Source organism: Sipha flava, unplaced genomic scaffold, assembly GCF_003268045.1.
Source record: "Sipha flava isolate LNK unplaced genomic scaffold, YSA_version1 74_pilon_pilon, whole genome shotgun sequence".
Classification (NCBI taxonomy): domain Eukaryota; kingdom Metazoa; phylum Arthropoda; class Insecta; order Hemiptera; family Aphididae; genus Sipha; species Sipha flava.
The window spans coordinates 1,254,197-1,276,962 of record NW_020273614.1 but is presented as its reverse complement, the minus strand read 5'-3'; the positions used below and the strand labels follow the sequence as shown (position 1 = coordinate 1,276,962).

Below are 22,766 nucleotides of genomic sequence, written 5' to 3'. Positions count from 1 at the left end.
CGTATATACTAAAAGAGTACATACTGCACACACTGGCGCTTAGGTCAGTATTGCGGCGCACTTGGAAGTCCGAAGGTATTGCAGGTCCGTCGACGAATAAGTGTCCGTTCATTACGGGTCGGTTTGCGATCGCGGAGTTTCGCAAAGCGATGGAAAACGGTGGTTGGGTATATAGGTCCATATGGTATACCCGGTGATAAACGTCAAATGTCAGTCGACGACTTTGATTTAGATGTCTGTCCAGTTTCAGATCGACCATCGTCGCACTTGTGGCTTACTTGTACATATTTTCATTTTTTTTTTTAACCATCCGCCAAACGAACTGTTTTATTTTCCATTCTCGCACGACAGTATTATATTCTATATATTATCACGCGTGCTCTTCCCCACGATAATGTAAATCCACCACCGTCACGAGAGAAGAAAAAAAAACATAAATTGCGTCGTCTCGGGTTTCTCCTCGGTCTTAGCATAAAATTAACATAATACACCACAAGCTTGTACTAAATTTTATGCCGCGGCGTGTAAATATACAACGGATACGTCTGTATATACGAGTACGTAGTATATAAAGATTCCGTCGCTCATCGGCAGGACTCTGTATTCACAGGCGTGTCAGTATAATATTATGCATATGGATTACGCCATTGACGGGTTTTGATAGCTTTTGCTCGGCGGTTTATCGGTAACCCAACCACTGTGACCGAACTCGACGGCTAATACTGAAATGAACGACATGCGACCAGTGCTGGTTCGACGGAGTTGCAAGGAACGCAATGCGCCTCAAGCTCTTTTTTTCTTTTATTTTTTTTAACAAAATATCGGTCTATCATCAAGTTAAGCGCCGTGTAGGGTTCTTCACATAACTTTTCAGTATGATTTCTATCTTTTTAGAAGATTTGCCTATGTATGTTATTCTTTTTTTTTAGGAATTGGAAGATATATATTAATTTTTAGCACATATCAACTATTAAATAACATTAAACTGTATCATATGCAATTATAAACCGTGTGTAGGGTTCTAAGACTTTACGTGACAGTGGAAGAAATGTAGGGTCAATAGATCCTACATTTCATTTTTGTTGTTATATACGATACCCACTATATGAGTGTTTTATTTGTGAAGTTTTCAAGCTAGAACTATGCTTCAATACCAGTTATCGACATATAATGTAAGACCGAAATTAAGATTAGGTTCTATTAGTTTTAATACAGTATTGTAGGTACATAAGTTTGATGTTTAACTTCTTTCCCGGCGAATACATGATATTGTAAGGCATAATAATCTTTGGCACAGAGTTTAAATATCTTTATCCCATAACGATATGATTTATTCTTAATGTACTGTCGAAATATTAAACGTCTAATAAAGGGAACAACACTCTAATCAATACATACTTTATCCTCTGGAATAAATCATTTATTGAAATTCAAGACTGACATATCAAATAGATTTGAACTTTATCTAATCTACCATGTTCAATATATTCGTTATTGGCACAATAAACATACTTAATATAAGCTCAAATTTATTACGGCTCATTACTTCTGGAACTCTATTATGACGAAGGAAGTCTGTTCGCCAATAATCGTTTAAATTTGGCATTTTTGTCTACGCCATCCATAATACGAGTCCCAAAAAGTTCCTCATATCCGTATGGTCTATATCAGTCCATTTTTGTAATCGAGAACACTGCGAAATTGTCTGCAAACTAAGTTTTTGGTGGACATATCGATTCGTTTCCAATACTAAAAAAAAATCTAATTCGTTTTCATCAAAGAACAAGCTATAACAGTCAATCGGTGCACATTCTTCCACGGAAAAAATTATATCTGGATAACCTACATCTAGATTCTCAGAATTGTAAACTATTTCATTTAAATGATTAAGGCACAGGGTAAGACTACGTGACGACTACGGTCATGTGTAACGGAGCGCCGGCATCGTGTCGACTTGAACGCAGCATAACGTTATCATATTAGTAAAACGACGTCAATCACGTCGTACGTTTGTAAGCTCATTTATATCCAACCGTCTTCGCCTTGCGGTAGACGATGACGGTTCGCTTGTGAACGAGTGTGTTCACATATCATTATTAGAAAGCGTACGTGCCGGCAACTAGAAGGATAAGGATTTAACGTATTCTGAAAAAAAAACAAAAAGAAAGAGAGAGAGAGAAAGAGCACGTGTGCGTGCGTGCCAATTAACCGCTTTACTCTTCCACCTCGGTTCGGTGGACGTGCACTCGGAAACCGTTTTGACTTCAACATCAGTGATCACGTCTACGTGATCACTTCTCGTATTTACGCAGGCGCCGCGTGCAATGTGGTTGATTTTTTCCCGCAACATTCCGCGGCTTCGTACCGATGTTCGCGAAACAGTTTCGATAAAATGTAATTTTCAAAACGTTTTTTTACGGCTCATTTAGGCCATTACGTCGGATGTAGTAAAGATTTATGTTTGTCGTACGCATATAAATACACTTTATATTACGTATAATGTATACCCGTATGCACAATGGTCGTCACCAATCAACGTTTTCTGTTGTTCGTAGGCGTAAGAGAGAAAGCAAAAGCAATTAGCTGATCTCTACGAAACGGTCAAGTGTTCGATGTGCTAGATTCTTTTGGGTAATTATTGTAGTTTCGGTTTTTCCCTTAAAATAACAATTGTCTTCCAAACCGTTCAAATTGTTACTATACCGTGTATACGTGTATATACAATTCCATGATATTCCATCTAAATATGGTTTTCATTCCACTGAAGTTTTCCGAATCTTGCGTGTACCTATAATGTTATTTTATTTGATAGTTCTATTAAATTGTTAACATAATTTGTTGATTTCCTGAAATTATATAGACGTTCCGTGTAAGTACATCTTATAAGACATAAATGGTTTCGAATTATCTTTCTTTCAGGCGGAACGCCCATTTAATAATCGGTTTTTAACTTTTAGAAGCCTATTAATCTATATATTGTGATTAGAATAGTAGCATATTTTCATGAATAAATATTTGTCTGGAGTTGAAAGTTATTTGAGATTAATTACAAAATGGTAGTAACTCAAGGGCTACTTTAAATTAAAAATATCTCGTTCGCTGCGGTACCCGATCGCATGATTATTCAAATAGTGAATATTTTTACACCAAATTACGTTGGGTCGTCGTATTTATAACTATAATATGCTAAGATGCGTCATGTTATCTGTTCATGTGCGTTTAACACGTTAACAGAAATGAATATTAATTGGTAGTTACATAATGCATACGTATTGTCGTGTTTATCGTGTAAATCGTATGTTTCACATGAGTTTGTTTTTGGAAGCATTTAACTTGTATATCTTATGTCCTGGTCGGGCTTTTTATCGTTTTAGTTGCTTTTCGAAACTTTAAATAACGTTACCAAAAACACGAAATTTTTAATTGTTATTATTCAGTTTTTAAACGATGAGCAGCACCGCGTACGATTGATACATGGTTTTAAGCATTCGCACGTTTTAAACACGATCGTGAGAATGTCATTTAAAATGTTCCCAAAGTTACGTATACAATCCCGTGTAGGAATGATCACTGTCCAATTACGATAATACGAGAGTGGTTCACGTAGATGTTTATCCGCAATGCTCAACTTGAAGGGGACGCAGAGGGACAGGTTACCCCTTCTAGTTTTTAGAAATTTTAGCATCCCCTACTATTATTACGTTATAATTATAACGCTCAACGAGTTTTGGGGATGCAATTTTTTTTTTAAGTAAACAAAGTCCCTCTTTTTTAATTTTGCCAAGTCAAGCACTGTTTATCTGCAAAAGCCGTCAACTGTTAGCTGGCCGACGACACATACTCTGTATTATGGCATCCGTGCGACACACGTTGTGTCAATAACTCGTACAGTTACTGTTTCATATAAAACTTTTATCTCTTAATTTATGACGCTCGCGCTGTCATACAAAACCGAACACTGTGTCCTTTGAGTGGCACATTCACCCGCATACCCATTTGACAGGTCCATTCGCGCAACGCACTTGCGTCACCATACGCACATCAATAAACGGTCAACATCGGTCGTACGAATCGATGGTGATCAAAGTTCAATGATCGCACGCATCCAGGACGATTTATGGTAATACTTTGACATTTCAGTTGTGGATGGGCGGTGGAATCGAGCTCCACGTGGCTTATTTTTGCAACGATTCTTTTTGATCCTCGTCCGTTAAAATTTACCGAGAACGACACTGATTGAATCACGCGAGTAACTTCCGGTTACGTGGGTCATTATTAAAACGTTTCGAGAAGTAGTGAGTTAGTTTGTATATTTTAATTCGATCACTGCTGTGAAAAATGATATATTTTTTGTTATTATTATTGCCATCAACTAATGCTAGTGAGCTCTTATATTTGTACGGTTTACGTAGAAAAATCACTATTATTATTGTAACATAACATTAGCAGCGTTCCTTTCTTCGTCCCTTTCATCATTATTTATTATTATCACAACGATCGTCGGCCCGGTATTAAATTTACGTGGCCAACAATCTCTATGTTGTTCTATCGAGACAACACAACACTCTTTTTTCTGGATAACTATGACATCGGGTGTTTCATCCCTTTCTCTGTTTCTCTTAATAAATTATCTATCTCTTATTATACTTAAAAAAGTATAAATGTGTGTAATATAATATTAAATAGAGATATCTCTTATTATACTTATCTCAATTCAACATTTTATACTATGCAGATTTATATCATTTTAATATTCTCATTGAATATACTCGTAAGATCGATCTGTCTGGAGAGAGATATTTAAAGAAAAACCTATTAAAAATACTAATATTAATATTCGTACAAAAAATGATTTTGAAATGTTTATGAAATAAAGTATTTTACGAATACTCATAAAAAATTTGAATACCAATTTCTGAACAACAAATATTTTTCCCAAACAAAATGAAATTGTGTAATGAATTTCTCTCAGAAGTACTTAAACTAAATAAACGAATATGTATTTATTGGGTATTATAATATCATCGTCAGTACCGTCTCAAAGACCAAAAAAAATATTTTTATACATTTTATTTTATTTTACCATTTTTTTTTTTTTTTTGTAAAAATTGGTAAAATGGATTTTAAAGTATTTATACTCAAGAATGTTTACATTTCTTTAAAATTACTTCTTAAAATTATTCAGAAGGGCGTAACACGTTTCCACCAAAAGTATACTTTTCCTTTTACAACTAAATTATATTTTAACCGATACTCGTTTCCACCAAATCAATTTTTATATCACCTACATTTGTATAAATTATTTTTTAGGTAAATTTGAAAAGTGTACTATCTATAGGTTGAAATACTTGTAAAAGTGTGTGATATCAAGTTAACAGATTATGTTTGATTTATCTCATTTAATCGACATATAAATACACGAGAAAACTCATTTTTTGTTTAGTACTATATTCAAGTTCATGTTTTTTAAATGTATAGACATATTATATTATGCTATATAGATATGATAATGTTTCACCTTTTCGCGGTACTAGTGAGGAGTTATTAAATAATTGCTATTGCGTTTTATTTTAATGTTAAAACAAGAGTACAAAATGAAATTTATTACGGAGTTCAATAAATACCATATCAATACCTAACACGCTCAATATCGTGTTAAATATGTGTGTACTAGTGAGTTTCGTAATAAAAATTGTTTCAGTGGAAACAGGGTATCAGTCGAAATATAATTTGGAGGGAACTGGTGGAAAAGGGAAAGGTATATTTTTGGTGCAACTATTCAGAACACTTCTAAGGTACTTCCAAAACATTGTGTTTAGAGTGCCACAATTGTACCACCGAAAAGCGTTTGAATACCAATATCCAAAGAACACTTAATACTTGTATATTGGAATGCATTACAAGACCTAGTTTGGATGCCACACGAACGTGCACGGTTCGGTCGAGCGACGCAATGGATTAAACAATCGGATACCGATATCATATTATAGACGTGTATCGGTACAATACACACTTTCAACAATGTGTTCGACGACGTTACGTACACAGCCACTGCTATCGGTACGATTCGAATAAAACGTTATGTAGTCGCGCGCGCACGTCGCTCTTGTGCAAGTTATAATGCATTGTCATACAGCGTGCCGGATTACCATCGCGCATGCTATGCGGCGGTTATCGTAGTCAACGTTAAAGCGATTGTGCTAAACCAAACCAAAAACACGTATAGGTGCCACACTGTATACACCTAACACGGGAATAATTTGTATAAAGTAAATTTTTTTTGTTTTAAATGGATTTTTTTTTTAATTTTTTTTTTTTTATTTTAGATGTATTTATTAGTCATCATTATAAACAATAATAATAACTATTTATAATATTAATTTAGTATATTGAATTGTTTTATTTTTCATTTTGACGTAATCTTGGTAGGATCTTGCAATAACTCCGCTATAACTGAACTCTCCGTTGATATCAACGCTAAATTATGTAGACGCGCAGTATTCGTGAATATCCGTAAACATGGTTCGATTATTTTCATTGTCAGAAAACTTCTTTAGACTAACATGGAACTTATTGATATACCTAACCAATACGCGTTCAACAATTAATTTATTTTACTCGAATGACTTTCTCATATGGTATATTTATCCGTAAAAATCCATAGTATTTTTTGTTAATCAGCTTCAGCTCACTACTTTATTTGAGAATAATCCATCACTTCGTGATAATTTGTATAATGTTAAGCAAAATTATTATAACAAATATTGTTTAATGTCGGTTCAAATACTGATATTCAGGTTGAAAAATCAGTATTATTGTTAAACCTTCTGTTAGTTCGCCCCGGATATTTTTTGTCGTTGGGTAAGGAGTTATTAAAATTTAAAGTTGAAATTTCAGATTTAGCATGAAAAATACTAAATCGTTCATCCGAATGTTATAGTTCTGTTACAGTGGTATTAATTTAATTTAAACATTCGCAGATGCACGTTTTTTTTTTTTTGTCAGAAGCGCTCGATCATATTAATTTTAAGCTTGTTTAGGGCGCAAAACATATTCGATACACAGCCATACGAGTATCTGGGCCGATTTATTCGCATTTCATATTCAATGTTCGGTGTGTTTTATATAATAAATAAATAGCATAATTCTTTGATTTAAAAATATTTAATTTAAATGCACGATTTGAGTTCAAAATCAAAGTCTATTAGTGTCTATCGGGCCTACCCACCGTACACGTCTGTGGAGACGCTAGTATAGACTGGAAGACGATCTAGCCGCGTTCGCCGACAACAAATATGATTCTCCATGTTACCATTTGACCCACGCATTTCTTCCTCCAGCACTCCGCGGCCATCGACGATCGGTAACGACAAAAACTTATGACGATGCACAATTCGGTACACACAATTTTGGAACAATGTAAAACTATTATTTTACAACCATAAACACAAGGTACCTATGTACCTAGCAAACTGCCCCGGTCACGTAAAAAGTGAAAGTAAAAAGTGATGGCAGTTTTAACGAATAATATTTTACCGGTGCGTATGTGTGCGTGCGTATTTATACGTCAATGTTCCTGTACATATTTATGCACGCGTACTTGTTATTTTTACGATCGAATTGCTATTGGACGAACTTGACAGTTCTTCGGAAAAAATATTTGTTAAACAAAAATATCGCCAAAAATAAAATAAAAGGAAGAAAAATAAAACGCATGAAAATACATTTTTACAGTAAAAAATGTATGCAAATAATAATATGTAATGTGTAATAATAATAATAATAATAATAAGTGCTTATAATAAGTACAGTGCTTAATAATAACTAGCTGAAATACCCGTCAATGCCGAGTTACCAACGGGCCAATATTATGAAATATTTAAGTTTTGATAATACTAAAGTTCTTAACGCACATGTTACTGATGGAACCGGATCACCAACGACAATTTTTTTATACATTTTTCAATTATTTATCACCAAGTTAACAACTCTTACTCGAATGTCTCGATGTTTTTTCTTGTGTACCATATTTTACAAACGCCACTGAACGAATAAAACAATTTCCATCGCCTATTATAGGAATTAATTGATTTTCCATTTTTTTTTCTTCCCTGTTGTCAGTGCCGTACGCGAAACGATGAAAACGGAAATAAAAATGACTGTCGCTATGAAACTACACGGATAACTAAATAAATAAACTAAAAAAAACTAAAACTAACTATTTTTTTTTTTTACTTATTTTCGTACTTTTCTCATTAGATGGCTCATCTACATACCGAGTACTTGCATTTGAAAAAAAAAGAATCATGAAAATTGATACTGTAGAATTTGGATATAGCTAAATAGTCTAGAGAAATCACGTTTTAATTATATATGTAAAAGATAAAGATACTCATATTATAATTATATTAATAAATTGATTAATAATTGTGTGTTTATAAAGGATCTATATAAAAAACTATTAATATTTAAACATCTGTACTATAGGCCCATAATAATCCACGACGGATAATTTCGAAATCAGCTTTCTGTTTCCGAAACTTTAATTCGTCATACTATTAAAAGCTCCAATGTGCAAATATGATCATAGTTCACTAAGAAAAAAACGTCATGGTCTCATGAAAAAAAAAATTCGTTTTACAGAGAATTCTGTTCAATAGAAGTCCTCTAAATAGAGATTACAAATGATACTGTGTCTTGTAGCCCGTGTAATACGTGTGCGTGTGCGCCTATATTATGTATGCAAAACGAACGACGAGTAGCGCAGACGGATAATGGTTAACTGCTGTCTTTAATTGAATTATCATTAAAACTTGTTTCGCTTACTGCGCGCGTTCAGTTCTCGACTGGGCTTTAGAAATCGGAATAATACTCATAATAATAATAATATTCCGTCTGTAGTCCAAGTAGAGACACCGGATATGGTTTACGGACGATTTATTATCAATTACTTTTTTTCTGGGTCATTTTTTCCCCTTCGCATGTACCGTCTGTACCTATGTTTTATTTTAGTGGACGATAAAATAAATTCTTTAAGTAATTATTATTATTATTACTGTTATTATTTTCATACCGAAAAGTCCGCGACGCGATTACTCTCCTCCCTCCGGGCTCTTATTTCGCAAAGACCGCTTAGCAGACGGGACCGTTTTGCCGGGACGGAAACTCAAAATATATATACGTTTTAATTGTGTACGGATACCGCAATGGACACGATAATACGGCGGGATAAAATAATTACAACTGACCACTTGTGCCCAGTCGACAATCATCATATGTCATACACGTCGTTGTACCAGTCATTCGATTTTATGATGCCCTAAAATGTTTCAATAATTCGCTCGTAAATCAACGTTGGTTATACGCTTACCCGGCGAGTGTACTGCGCTTGTACATCAAAAAATTTTATGCCGCGTCGCCGGTCGTTGTTGTTTATGTAGGTACATTTATACGTTTTTTTTTTTTTATTCTTTCGTTTCCGAGATCGAAAACTCGTTTTTTCGGTCGGTCCGTGAAACGTTGCTCGACATACATCGCGGCACCATACACGTGCAGCATTTAATGCAAACCTAAGCTCATGTTTATATTATTTATCGAGAGGAAATCACGCTCGATATGGCCGACCATTGCCGATGATTTAAATTTATTGTGTTTTGATAAATTATTCAATCGTCCGTGCGTGCGCATGTTAATTGCGTCATTCGTACGGAATCGGAATCGCTGAGCGGTGCACCGCACATCGGGTCTGTTGAACGCTAATCGTTTTTTCGAGCATTAGTGACACCGACAAGCGAAATAAAATACGATTTTCTTTTCAAAAGTCTGATTTTGGTTTTGAGGAAAATATTATAATTCGTTCGCTTTGCTTCTTGGCCACGTGTTTCGTAGTAAACAAAGTTACATTTTATTTAACACTTGATTTTTTTTTAGTACACAACAGTTTTTGTAAGTTTTGAAATCTAAAGGAAATTAATTTTGTATTGTTCGCAAGACAAACAATACAACAAATCAAAAATCTATTTCACACTACACCGAGAAAACATGGAATTAAAAATGTTTCCAAAGTTAAAATCGAGGCTTATAGCATCGTGTGAGTTGTTGACCAGATTTTGAAGTGTATACTTGAATGACGTCTACGTAATATCTTAAGTCTATGTTATCTTTTACTTACTGTACGATAGGTATAACACTACAGTGTACAGTTACGAAGTAACATAACAAATAAATAACAAGTTTAAATAAAGTGATAGAAATAGTGAAATATCCAAGTTGAAAACGAATACTAAAAAATAGTGTCGAAAAATATAAACCATTTCTGTAGGATTATACCGACAATATTTCATATATTCACATGTTAATTTTTTAAACCACCACTTGATATACACTATGAGAGTAGTTCTTGATTTTTTACAAAAATCAAGATCAAGTTCAAACTGAGAACTGTATGGGAGTACATTACATTCTTAATAATTTAAAAAAGTTTGTATCTGCGATGCTTTAGATTAAGAAGGGTGAAATTTAAATAATTTAAGAACTTGAATACTTTCAGAAATGAATATTCCATAATCAGCGAAGGTTTTTTACATTTCTATACTTTACAGCTAATTCACGGTACATTAAAATTAGTTTTTAACTTTTTATGTCTTTCGAAGATGAAATTGCTATTTCACTTTCAATGATTTTACGTATTATAAGTATTCAGGTATATTTATAAAAACTGTACTCTTTACTGGTACACACGTTTTCATTCGAACTTTTCATTGTTCAATGGATCTAATCTATCTAATAAAATATTGCATATTAACCTGTACTGTGTTGCTGTAATTCAATATTGATGAAACTTTATTAAATGTAAAATTGTTCTTACAATGTAAATTCAAAATAAACAAAACAAGTTATTTAAAATATTATATTTAAATATTTACGGGAAATATGAAGGGATAATAATACAATATTTGCAGTGGCTCGTATTGGTAAACATAGTGGTTTATGAATACTAATAAAAATAATGCAGTGGCGGAGCTAACATAGGGCAAAGTACGGAAGTGCCCCTGGATCCTTAGAACCCTTTAAGGGTCCTTTAACAATTCTAAAACTACTTTATCAATTTATATATTATTATATATAAATAAATTTGATTAAATATGTATTAATAATTTTTAATAAATATAATAATTTAAATTAAAAAATTAGTGACAATATTAATATAATCTGATAATTATAGTTTTCATAATAATTAATTGGAATTTCTTTTCATTTTGTATATTTATTAATTATCTGTCTATTATTTATTTATGTAATCATAGTAAATATTCACTTTTGGCAGAACAATATTACATGGACATTTTTAATTTTCATATACAGATATTATTCAGGGGACCTAGTTTATTTACTGTCCAGGGGCCCTATTCTATCTAGCTAAACCGTTGAAATAATATTAAAATAAAATTAATATTATAAAATTTAAATAAATAAATATTCTTTAATGAGCTTTAGATTTAATTTATGGTTAATGAATGGAAATAAAATATTCTAAATAAAAGTTTTCACTCAAACTCTATTCTAGTGTTTATTGTTGGTTAAATTAATGTATACTAATTATATAACCTAAAATCTGAGAATGTAATTTTATATATCACTTACATCGAAACTTGACGGAAGAAAGAAATTTCACAATAAATAGTTTATACGTTGGATTTTTTCACAAAAAAATTTTAATATGATCGATAACTATAGTTATTATTTTTATAGTCACATGTACAATAACGAATCAAAATATATGTTGTATTATGCATTAGTAATATAAAACCAAATAAATGATATTACACCAATTTATGAAATTTTAATTAAAGTAGATCACTTAACATTTTGGAATTTTTATAACGCACATACCATAGTTAAATTTAAAAATAATAACCACGTTGTCTGTTAACGTGGAAGTGATATCTCGGAGAATAATATTAATATAGGAAGGAATATTTAAAATTGTCTTGAGTTCTTAATTTTTATAACAAAACTAGTAACATTTACATTTTACAGGTATAGTGGTATTTTATACCAACGTGTAGGTAGGGGTGGCTCCAGGGGGGCTAGGGGCCGCGGCCCCCTCCCAAGCCCGTATCGTATTTATAAAAAAATGCATATTATAATATGTAAAATCATACGACAAGCACAAGTATGTAGATATAGCCATAGAAGTATAACGGTTAAAAGAAGTTTCTCCACACTTCAGAGATCAAAAACCTGGCTTCGTTCAATGAAGACTGAAGATAAACTATCAGCATTATGTCTAATTAATGTATATCATAAAGTAGATATTCTAAATCAAATAGATCATATTATTGATATTTATGCCAATTTTAAAAATAGATGACTTGAATTTGTGTTGTAAAAATGGTTGTTTTCTTTTTCTTATAAGATTTTGTAAAATTATAACTTGCCTCCCCCCTCCTAACCAAGGCTCTGGAGCCGTCCCTACGTGTAGGCTTACCAAAGTATTTCAATACCAGGAGCAAAAAGTAAAAACATAAAACATGCTTTACGTTATACATTAATAGTCCATAAAACATTATAATAACTACGAGTTACGAATATGTATATAAATGTGTTACATATTAATTAGTTATATCTAACATGCAGTAGAATATAGAGATCGAAAAGCGATAGAGAAAAGCCCTGCAGATACGCTTTTCGAAAATACGCCTAGTTACATAATATGTATCGTTTTACAAAACAATTTCGGTAATGTATACCACCTATCGTGTAAATCTCAACATCATCTATTACATGAAAATATTATCTCAATAATTAACCTGTTGTTTTTCGTGTTCTGTTTGTGTGCGAGATCGATATTGTTAACGACATTTGTTTATGTATCTACGTATGTATCTATTTTTTTGTAAATCTTTTAACAATTTGATTGTAAATATTTCACAAATATTATAATTTTGTAATAATTAATCTAAATATTTTAATAACAAAATTATCGTCACTAGAATGCGAGCTTAAATTAATGGATATTTTAAATCATAAATAACTCTGATTGTTTAATAAAAAAATTAAAAATTCTTTCGTACATTGCTAACTTACTTTATACTTACTATATATATATACATACAATATTCGTAATGGGTTGAATGATATTTAAAAAAAAAAAAAAAAATAAGATAGTGAATAATTGCGATTACTGAGCCAAAAATGACAACAAAAGAAAAGAGGATTTACATTCTTTTGTTAAATCTGCAAATATAATGAGAAATTTAGGTATTATTATTAATATTAATTGATTGTTGAACTGCTGTATGAAAGCTTTGGAAATTTTTATTTCAATGATACCTGAAAATAATGGCGACTGTCAAGGTACTAGAACAGGTTTTTACTATATTTTGTGATTTCTATGAACAATTAAATTATTCTTCGGAAGTAAAACGCATGTTTACACTAGTTTAGAATACGTTTTTTAAATATTACATCTTTCATTTTTTTTACTTTTAAGTTTTCAAATCCAGTACGTTTTTGAATAAGAGTTATCGATGTAATATATATTGTTTATTATACCTAAATATGACTTAAGCTCCCATGATAATTCAAATAATTAAAATTATAAATTTATGATTTAAGTTAATGTGATATTTTTGTTCATTATTTAGATTTCGTAACTAATTTTACAGTGCCAATAGTGTACTGCCTAACCAACATAAACTCACTAAACGGAAAACATTTTTTATATACTTTGAGGTCCTCCCCCATATAGCTACACTCATTATGAACACACAATAATTGCGCAACATACATTAGTTACCATCCAACACTCACGGTCGTACCAAATTATTGGCGATTGCTGAAATTTCAAAATATGATAATAGTATATACAAAATATTTTTGTGTAGAGATATACCTGTTATTAAATACCGTTTAATTATTATTTCCCAGTTCAAGTAATCCAATTGGTTCATACGGCACAACAGAACCGATCAAATATATCCATAAAACCTTTCAGTTAAAAATTATTTTACGTGATATAAATTTATTAATATAATAATTAAAATTTGAACATTGTGCGTGATAAACGGGATAATGTTTGGACAGCAATAATTAATGCAACCGGTATTATTTAATATTTTTCAGAAGAATTAAAATTCTTTCAATAGAAAAAATTATTTTTATTAAAATCAAATGCGTTCGAAAATATTTGGATTCCTAGTGTAATTTATGTTATTTTAAACACTCGAATGCTCCTCATCGATCAATCATTTAGCGTATCGGGTAATTTTGAAAAAATAATTATTTACGCGAATCTTCGAGCGGTATTGGTCTAAAATGAACGTGTTCTTGTGCACGAGAATATCCTTAAAAACTCATCGTTGTGCTTAGACCATGAAGTATTTTCGAACGCACAGACGTTTGTTATGCCATTGATTTTATTATAACATTGCCGATGCAATATGGCTACAACTTGTTTGCGCACATTTACCTTTTTTACAACTTGTTTGCACAAAAATGCACAACTCGATTGCGCACATATATTTTGGCTACCTGTGGCGAAAATCTCTAATGCCAGAACTCGTTTGCTTATTATCATTGATTATTATACTCCTCATTTATTAACAATAAAACTCGCAGGACATTTTTTATTGTGCATCTAAAATTTGAATATCCACTCATTAAAACACGGTATTCACTAAATTTATAATTATCAATATTAAAACATCGTTTTCCTCACCGAGGTTCAAAAGTATTAGAAATGTCTACGCCCTATTAAAGTTTACGTCGTCAACACACTAGTCACCACTGCACCGTGCATATCCATAGTTCCATACCTACTGAAACTTTACTGAAAGTTGTTTGGAAAATCCAAATTTATATATTCTACAGTCTACACAGTCGATTATAAGATAATATTAAGATAATATATTTGATAATTTGTACTGCAGTCTGTGACGATATATGTAAGCACGTGGCATGTGTTGAAAGTGTCGTTGTGCGCAAAAGAGTTATTTATTCTTAGATAAACAACTGATATCGTAATGCGCAAACGAGTTGCAGCGATGCAATCATTTTTCTGCAAGAAAAAAGGTACTTCGTTTAAAAAATATATGCATCATAAATTGCATAACGCACGATTTCGTATTTTGTTTTTCAATACCGTCTAGCCGATTACAGGTCGTGGAATTCGTATAACAAAATGAGTATGAAATACTAAACACTTCGCGATGAAGGTTTGAATTCGGTACCTAGACGCGTTATATCCTAAACACTCGATTCGCTCACCATATTATATTTATTTAATTTTAATTTTGGTTTCATACAATGAAATACTGGGTCATATTATAGAATTTGGTTCGCTTGTTTTTCCCATTCTTTTACGTGTATTACGTTCTCTGCACGACCATGTCCGAGGGTATACGTTTCACAACGCACGGACCGTCCTTAAAACACCGACGTGTTTATTATTATCGCGTTTTGTTCACCTATTCCTAAATTGTCACAGCGCGGCGTTACACCGCGTGCGCACGTGATAAACATTTGATTTGTTTCCGACGTATCGGAAAACTATGGTACTGGTCGTACTATTATGGTTTAGCTGGCACTGAATTGCGTTTTCGTGTACACAATTATATTCCTATGGCTTTGTTGTGCTTATCAATTGTAAATTGATGAAAAAATAATCCGAGTGAGACGCTCTAAAGTGGGGACAAAATAGTATCAAACGCATGTGCACACAAAATGAGAGAGAGAGAGATAGAGCATGTGATAGAGTTATCGGATAACATTCACCACCGGCGATATCTCCTACCATATGTCCCAATCATAGCATAGATATAATTTTATGTGTATCCGTCGGGCTGACTTTAGTAACAGTTTACTCATGATTCACGATAGAATCCTGCGTTTTTGACAAATAATCAATAAAGGTAAAGAGTAAGGTTAAAAACATGATCTCTTATCCGATTAAAACGCGCGCGCGCGCACACACTCACAATGCGTAAATAATTGGCTTCAGCTGTGCGTATAAGGAGCCTAGACATTTAGACAACGTACTTGTTCGTGAAGTCATGCAGCGGTAATGTTATAAACAGGTGTACTGTATAGACAACGTTTGTACAATACAGATCGCAGTGTGTATCGGTATGGACAGAAAAAAAATAAATATTATCCGTTGTTGTTATCCTTCGACGTTTCTCTGCAGGATGAAGAAATGTTCGAGACGGGGGGTGTTGACAACACGATTTTCAGTTGGGTTGTTAAACGTATTGAATTTATAGTTAATTATCGATTAATTTAGTTCGTGGTAGGTACTGCTTATTTATTATACCATTTTTAAATTGATTGGATATTGCAGTGTACGGTCATAAGTGTGCGCAGACCTATATTTCAGGAGGTGCCTACAATACTTGTGGGCCCTATCTTAACAAAATGTATCGACACATTTGATAAATTATAATATTTAAATTAATAATTAATAAAATAATTAAGAAATAAATACAATATAAATAAAATAATAAAATAAATGTATATTTTATAGTAATTAAATAAACATAACATTAACTTTTTATTTAATATTGTGGTATATTAGTCTCAACAGATATGTATTTCTTGAATCTCATATATTTTTCATAGATAGCTTTAATTATTTATGATTTGTACTTTTGCAGTCAATTTTAGCTGTTATATTATAATAAGTTTTTGCACAAATATTTAGAAAATTTGGTTTTATTTTTTCCATTGTAAAACATCAATTATTTTTTACCAAATAATTTTGAATAAATTACATTTGATCTGAGAAATATTAGTTAAAATATGGGCCCTTTACTCTTGGACTTAAATTGTGGCACCTCATTTACAAAATTTTCGGGGAGGGGGTATTGGTACCCAGGCTCACCCGGCACCCCCCGTGTGCGCACCTATGTATTCAGTGTGATAATATACTCTAGTTTTTCCTTAAATTATAAGTCTATTTAACATTATCGAAGATCAAATGTTGTGTAGTGAATAAGAAAATCTGGTATTTTCGTATGATAATATATGTGCAAATTAATTGATTATTCGAAATGCGTTCTACGCAATATGAAGTGAATTAAACGAACGGATATTTTTTAGTTACAATATCGTATAGCTAATTTTCTTCTTCTCGTAAAAAGTGAAATACCGGAAATTCAGTATTTGTCTGAATAAAGAGAAATATGATCTTTCATTTTTATTTGATTTATTTTTGAATAAAAAAAAAAAACATGCGTAAAGTAATTTATATACACGAATACTTGTAGACTTTTACATTTTTAACCAAGCTTTTTATTTTTTTCTAAATAAAATAAATAACATTTTAAATAACATAAAAATCCATAATATAATAATAACGGAACTAAAATAGTTTAAGAATATAAACACTAATACAAACATTTAATACGGCTATTTAATTAAGTTGTTTATTTTATGTTAACAGTATATAATTCATGTCTATAAAATCTGGCGTATCTACTATCTAGTTTACTACTTCACACCATATAAAATAAAAGCTATTAAATAACATAATAAACCAAAAGTATTATTTCATTTCCATCAGTTTTATTTGTTTTTAGTAGCTTTTTTTTATACGTCAGTGAACTACATATTATTTTCTTACTATACAAATACTTAAATTTAAACTTACTATTTACCATGTATAACTATTAGGTATATACTAATATAATACAATAAATTATATGAAATGTAAATCTTGTATGAAATGGTTAAGTACATTTTTCACTAATTTTAACTACTTGAACCCCCGATGTTCAATAGAAATTATTTACTATTCATATGGTGTCCCGACAATTACACGACTGATATTGAGCAAAGGTTATAATTTTTTTTTTTTTATTAGGTTAAACGTCTCGGATCCCGGTTCATCCTTATCTTGGTAAGTTAACTGTTGTCCATTTTTTTAAGTTTAATTTTTATTCGTACAACAGTGCAACACATTTTGTAGTTACTCGTAGTCGTTAGTCGTCAGGTTTGTAAACCATTTATATCGTAAGATAGTTATACAAAAAAAAAAAAAAAAATGCCACGCATTTAAATTTCTTAATAACAAAAAAATTTAAATATGATGATTAATTTTAATCATTAGAATATTGGTGGTAGGTACTTAATTGCTCAAAATATTTTATGTATTTATTATTTATTTAATTTATATTATGTGCTATAGTAATTCTTATTATATTAATATTAGGTATTATAATTCATATGAATTCAATATAAGTATTATCAAATAATAGCCTAACCTATATTCACACATATTTATTGCTTAAAAATATTATGCTCAGAGGCAACGAGTACTGTTAGTATTAGAAGTATAGAAATAATGCAATAATTAAAATAAATAACGGTTATGTTAAATTGTGTTCATAATAAGACATTAAGAATACTTGTAATTTAAAAAAAAAATTTACAGTAGCGAATTACTCAGAAACAATTAATCTGATCGTTTATTTCATTAGATTCCATTACAATTCAGTTGATCTATGCACAAAAACTAAACTATAATGTATTTAACGTACTATATTTCTGAATAACAAGTGAAATCTAAAAAAAATATGTAAGAATGTAAGTTATCTGAGGAAACGTTAAAAAAGAATAATTTCCAGAGTTCAGGACAATAAATTATATTATTCACTAGCCCACGTGTATCTGCAGCAAATGTCAAGAACTCGGTTTCGTCCAACTATACTACAAATTGTATAATTAAAATCGGATGCAACTACGTTTAAATGGGCACATATCATTAGGTACCAAGTTTTCCTATTTTTAAGACCAACATATGTAAGAACTCTGTCCTTGCAATTGTTCAACTTTATAATATATAAATATAAATATTTATAATATATACTATATAAATATGCTTGAAAAAGGGAACAAATAACAGAAGCGTATTTATTAATCCATATAGAATGAACTGAAGCATAACATAGTTAATGTACGCGTACAGATACTAAGCAAGTAAATACGTAATCATATTTTGAGCGAGGGTATGAAAAAATGTCATTCTCTCCGTATAAAACTTTAAAACCTCTCACAACAACGAATATTTTCAAATACAATTTTCATAGATTAAAGTTGAAAAAAAAACATTTATTTCTCATTACATTTCTAGAGCGTTTTATTTATATTTCAATCGTAAAAGATTAGGATATTAATGGACGGAAAAAATTTCGTGGGTGCCGGGGAGGTGATGTCGGACCCCGTGAACTCCCTCCTCTCATGGATGACATGCTTGCATTAGGAACTCGCGAACTATGAGCTGGCCGATGAAATTTTTTAAAACGGATCCACCTACCTATATTCGTCATCAGACGAAGTTATTTCACGAGCGGTTTCACGTGGTTAACTGCCGCGGACAATATGCGAATATGAATATCATGACATCATGAACATGCCCAGACGTTTTTAGCAGATCGTGCACAATACAAATTTTGAAATGCGAAACTGAGTTACCGAAAGGAAAAGGAAATACGATCTAAAAATTATGAAAAAATCATTGTTACCTTGTAATATGAATTAAAATACACATTTTCTTAATTCCTACTAAAATTCTGAATTTGTTGGATTCATAACTTAAAATTAATATTAATTGATAATGCCATTAAAGTCCAACTGAACAAACACCAATTGGAGACCCCTTAAAAAAAAATATATTTTGTAAAAGTAATTTGTTTTAAAATTTTTACGCGCCATTTTCAGATATACGTTTAGACATTTCGATTTATGAATTCTCTATTAAATGTTTGTTGAACAAAATACAACGGAAAATTATAAAATTAACACAAAAAATGACGAAACAGGCAACTGTCAATTCTAGATTTTGGTTTCAGAGGTCTCTGGGAGCTCGGAAACTCTGGCGCACCGCACCCCCTACACCCCCGCTAAATCTAACAGAAACGTAACGGTAAGCACTAAGGCGAACGTACCGCCGATAGCCCATACTGTTGTACGTAACGCTGTGCAACTATGTGGAACCTGTGGCGTCGAATCTCACGTTCGTGTACGGCGGTCGCCATGCAAATACGATTTTATTTCGGGAGTGGGTATTCTGTGGTCGGGACACTAAGAAATGAATTTGTAGCCCGCCAAAGAATATTCCTGGGGAAAATGTCGAACATCAGGTGAAGAAAACACGTTTTGATTGGTACCCGCCTGATATCCGATAGGCGTACTGTGCCTATCTCGGCGAATAAATCGTTTGCATTCGGTCGAACGTTTCTAAACTTTCGGTTGACGGTCGCTGGTGATTAGGTGACTCTATAAATATGTAGGTTTCGGCGCCGCCGGGTGGAAGAACGTCATCCCAGCGCCAGCCTACGGTTTTCGGCCGACGACGGGAAAACCGAGACCGTGCGGATTTGGGAAACACGCGCCAAACGTTGGAAAATTCCACACGGGCCGCACGGGACAATGGCGCGCGCGGTCCATCGAGCGCACAAAGACCGACGGAGCCGTCGATAATTATACGTCGTCGCGGCGCGTACCCGGTCACGTGGTAGCGTACGCTTGTACACGTCCGGGCGCGCATGTGCAACGAAAACACCGGTCCCCCCGGGGCGCTGGCCACGACCGGTAATCGCAATCGGTTTTTTATCGGTGTTTCCAGAACTGTCCGAAAAAACTCACTTCTTGCACTTCACCCCTCGACCGTTCACACACGCGGCGCGCGTCAATTCGTTACTCTCTCTCTTCCCCTGCCCCGTACACCGCCACTGATGCATCTTTCGATCCTCGACCGGACGTTGACGTGCGCGCTCAACAAATACATTCGTTCACGAACGTCTAAAGGACAGCCCACGAGCAAATTCTTCATCGATTATCGATTAACGTGATTTCTTATCAATTATCATATATGTATCAAATAACCCAATAGTATGCATTACTAAATATCATCTACACGAACGTACAAAAAAAAAATAATAAATAAAATAATATAAAAAATTGCAATATAAATGTAGTTTAAAATAATTAAAAATATTGTTTTCGAAATAATAATAATAACAATAAGTATATAAATGTAGGTAGCATAATGTAAATAGCAAATTATATGTCTTATTTTCCATATGCATGGTCAAACCGCAGAATAGATTAAAATATCTGGGACCCATATATTTCGTTCGAGTCATCTATTATTTGTTTTCTTACGTTTAGTATTGGTATATTTAGTCATTGTACTTCCGGTATTTTGAAACGAAGTTTTTTGGATGAAAAAAAAATCGCAACTATTTTTTCACATATTAATTGGCTGGTTCTTACATTTTAATTTAATGAAACAGGAATATTAGATTCTTGTTCATTAAGCATTTTTAAATTTGAGTCTTGTGACAAATTGATTTTACGTAGTTGTCCATCGTTTAATTTATCTGCTTGTGATACAAGCGTTTGAATTAATAAGCCAAAATAAATTGAGTTTTATACCAACATTTTTATTGCAATACGCGCCCTCAAACATAACACGATATTTGATAAGAAATTACGATATGATAATTGATAAGCAATTTGCTCGTCGGGCTGCTTCCGGACGCTCGTCATTCGTTTGGCGCGTTCCGATCGTTTACCGGCGGTCACGTGCAATAATTATACGTACACGGCCGCCGACAGTCGATGATGAACATCGTGTGTTACGAATGCGCGGATTAACGGGTTCGGGATTCGATTATTTATTGGATAATAATTCAAGTGCTTATTATGCAAACCAGATTGATGCGTTTCCGTAATAAGCAGACAGTGTACGTGCGTGTACGCAGTGGTCGCACAACGAGTACAAATTGTTGTACGCGCGCACAAACGAATGTATACGCTACGCGGATTACAGTCTGTCGAGCGATTTTATTTGCATTATTCGCACGGATACAATTACCGGTCACCGCGGTCAGGTGCCGGGTACTTGAAAACAACACGTTTCGAACGATCTGCAACTACAGTCCCACAAGTCCTTTTCGTCGATCGACCTCATCAGTTTACAAATATCACCGAGTCGATCATTCGAGTTTCGCGATCACAAATATTAATGCCGAGTGAAAATGAAAATAAAAATATTACACATATTTTATTCGTCTTTACATGTGTTTACTAGATGAATTACCCCGAGGTAAAATATCTGTGAATACACCTTCCCGCAACCGTATTCGACCACGTTCCATTCCCGTCCGTATATCTTGCCGATTTTTTTTCAAAATGATCCACGTTTTATGTTTATATATCAATCGCTTTAAACATTCACTGGCCAACGTTAAAGTTTAAAGTAACTAATGGCAACCCTATACAAACAAACAAATATTCGAAATTTCCCTTATCCAAAAATAAATCCCTATGTGAGCCAAACTTTAAAATCAAAGAATAAAAGAAGAAAAAGACAGCCCATGTGTACATCTCTTTATATATTTTGAAATTTGAATGATAGTTCTTCCATTCGGCTTCGTTTGAGTTTTGACTTTATGAATTATTTATTAAGATATTTTTAATGAAATAAAAAATAAGAAAGAAACTTAAGGACAGTCCAAAAATTTATGGGTAGTATTCATAAACTTTTATTGTGCATTGTCAATATAAAATGAATTATATATTAGATAATAATTAAATTACAGCATATAATATAAGATAGTAAATAAATAAAATAAATCAATTTAAACTAAACATATTTTAGACTTATGAGATCAATACAATAGCTTGTTTCTATAGATTTTATAGACTGAAATAATGTTGATATAATTTATGAAAACAGTTAATTTAAGTCCGTTATCGTG

General features: G+C 32.4%; 1 protein-coding gene across 4 annotated transcripts in view; it reads left to right on the top strand.

Moving 5' to 3' along the window:
- LOC112692512 (cardioacceleratory peptide receptor) overlaps positions 1-22,766 on the top strand; it is a 342,250-nt gene that overhangs the window by 53,417 nt on the left and 266,067 nt on the right. For 3 of the 4 annotated variants that reach the window (XR_003149419.1, XM_025567190.1, XM_025567188.1), the window contains exon 2: positions 17,864-17,899. The exons of the other annotated variant lie outside the window; for it this stretch is intronic. The gene's annotated coding sequence lies outside the window, so the exon portion shown is untranslated. The remainder of the gene's footprint in view (positions 1-17,863; positions 17,900-22,766) is intronic. 4 annotated transcript variants of the gene reach the window in all.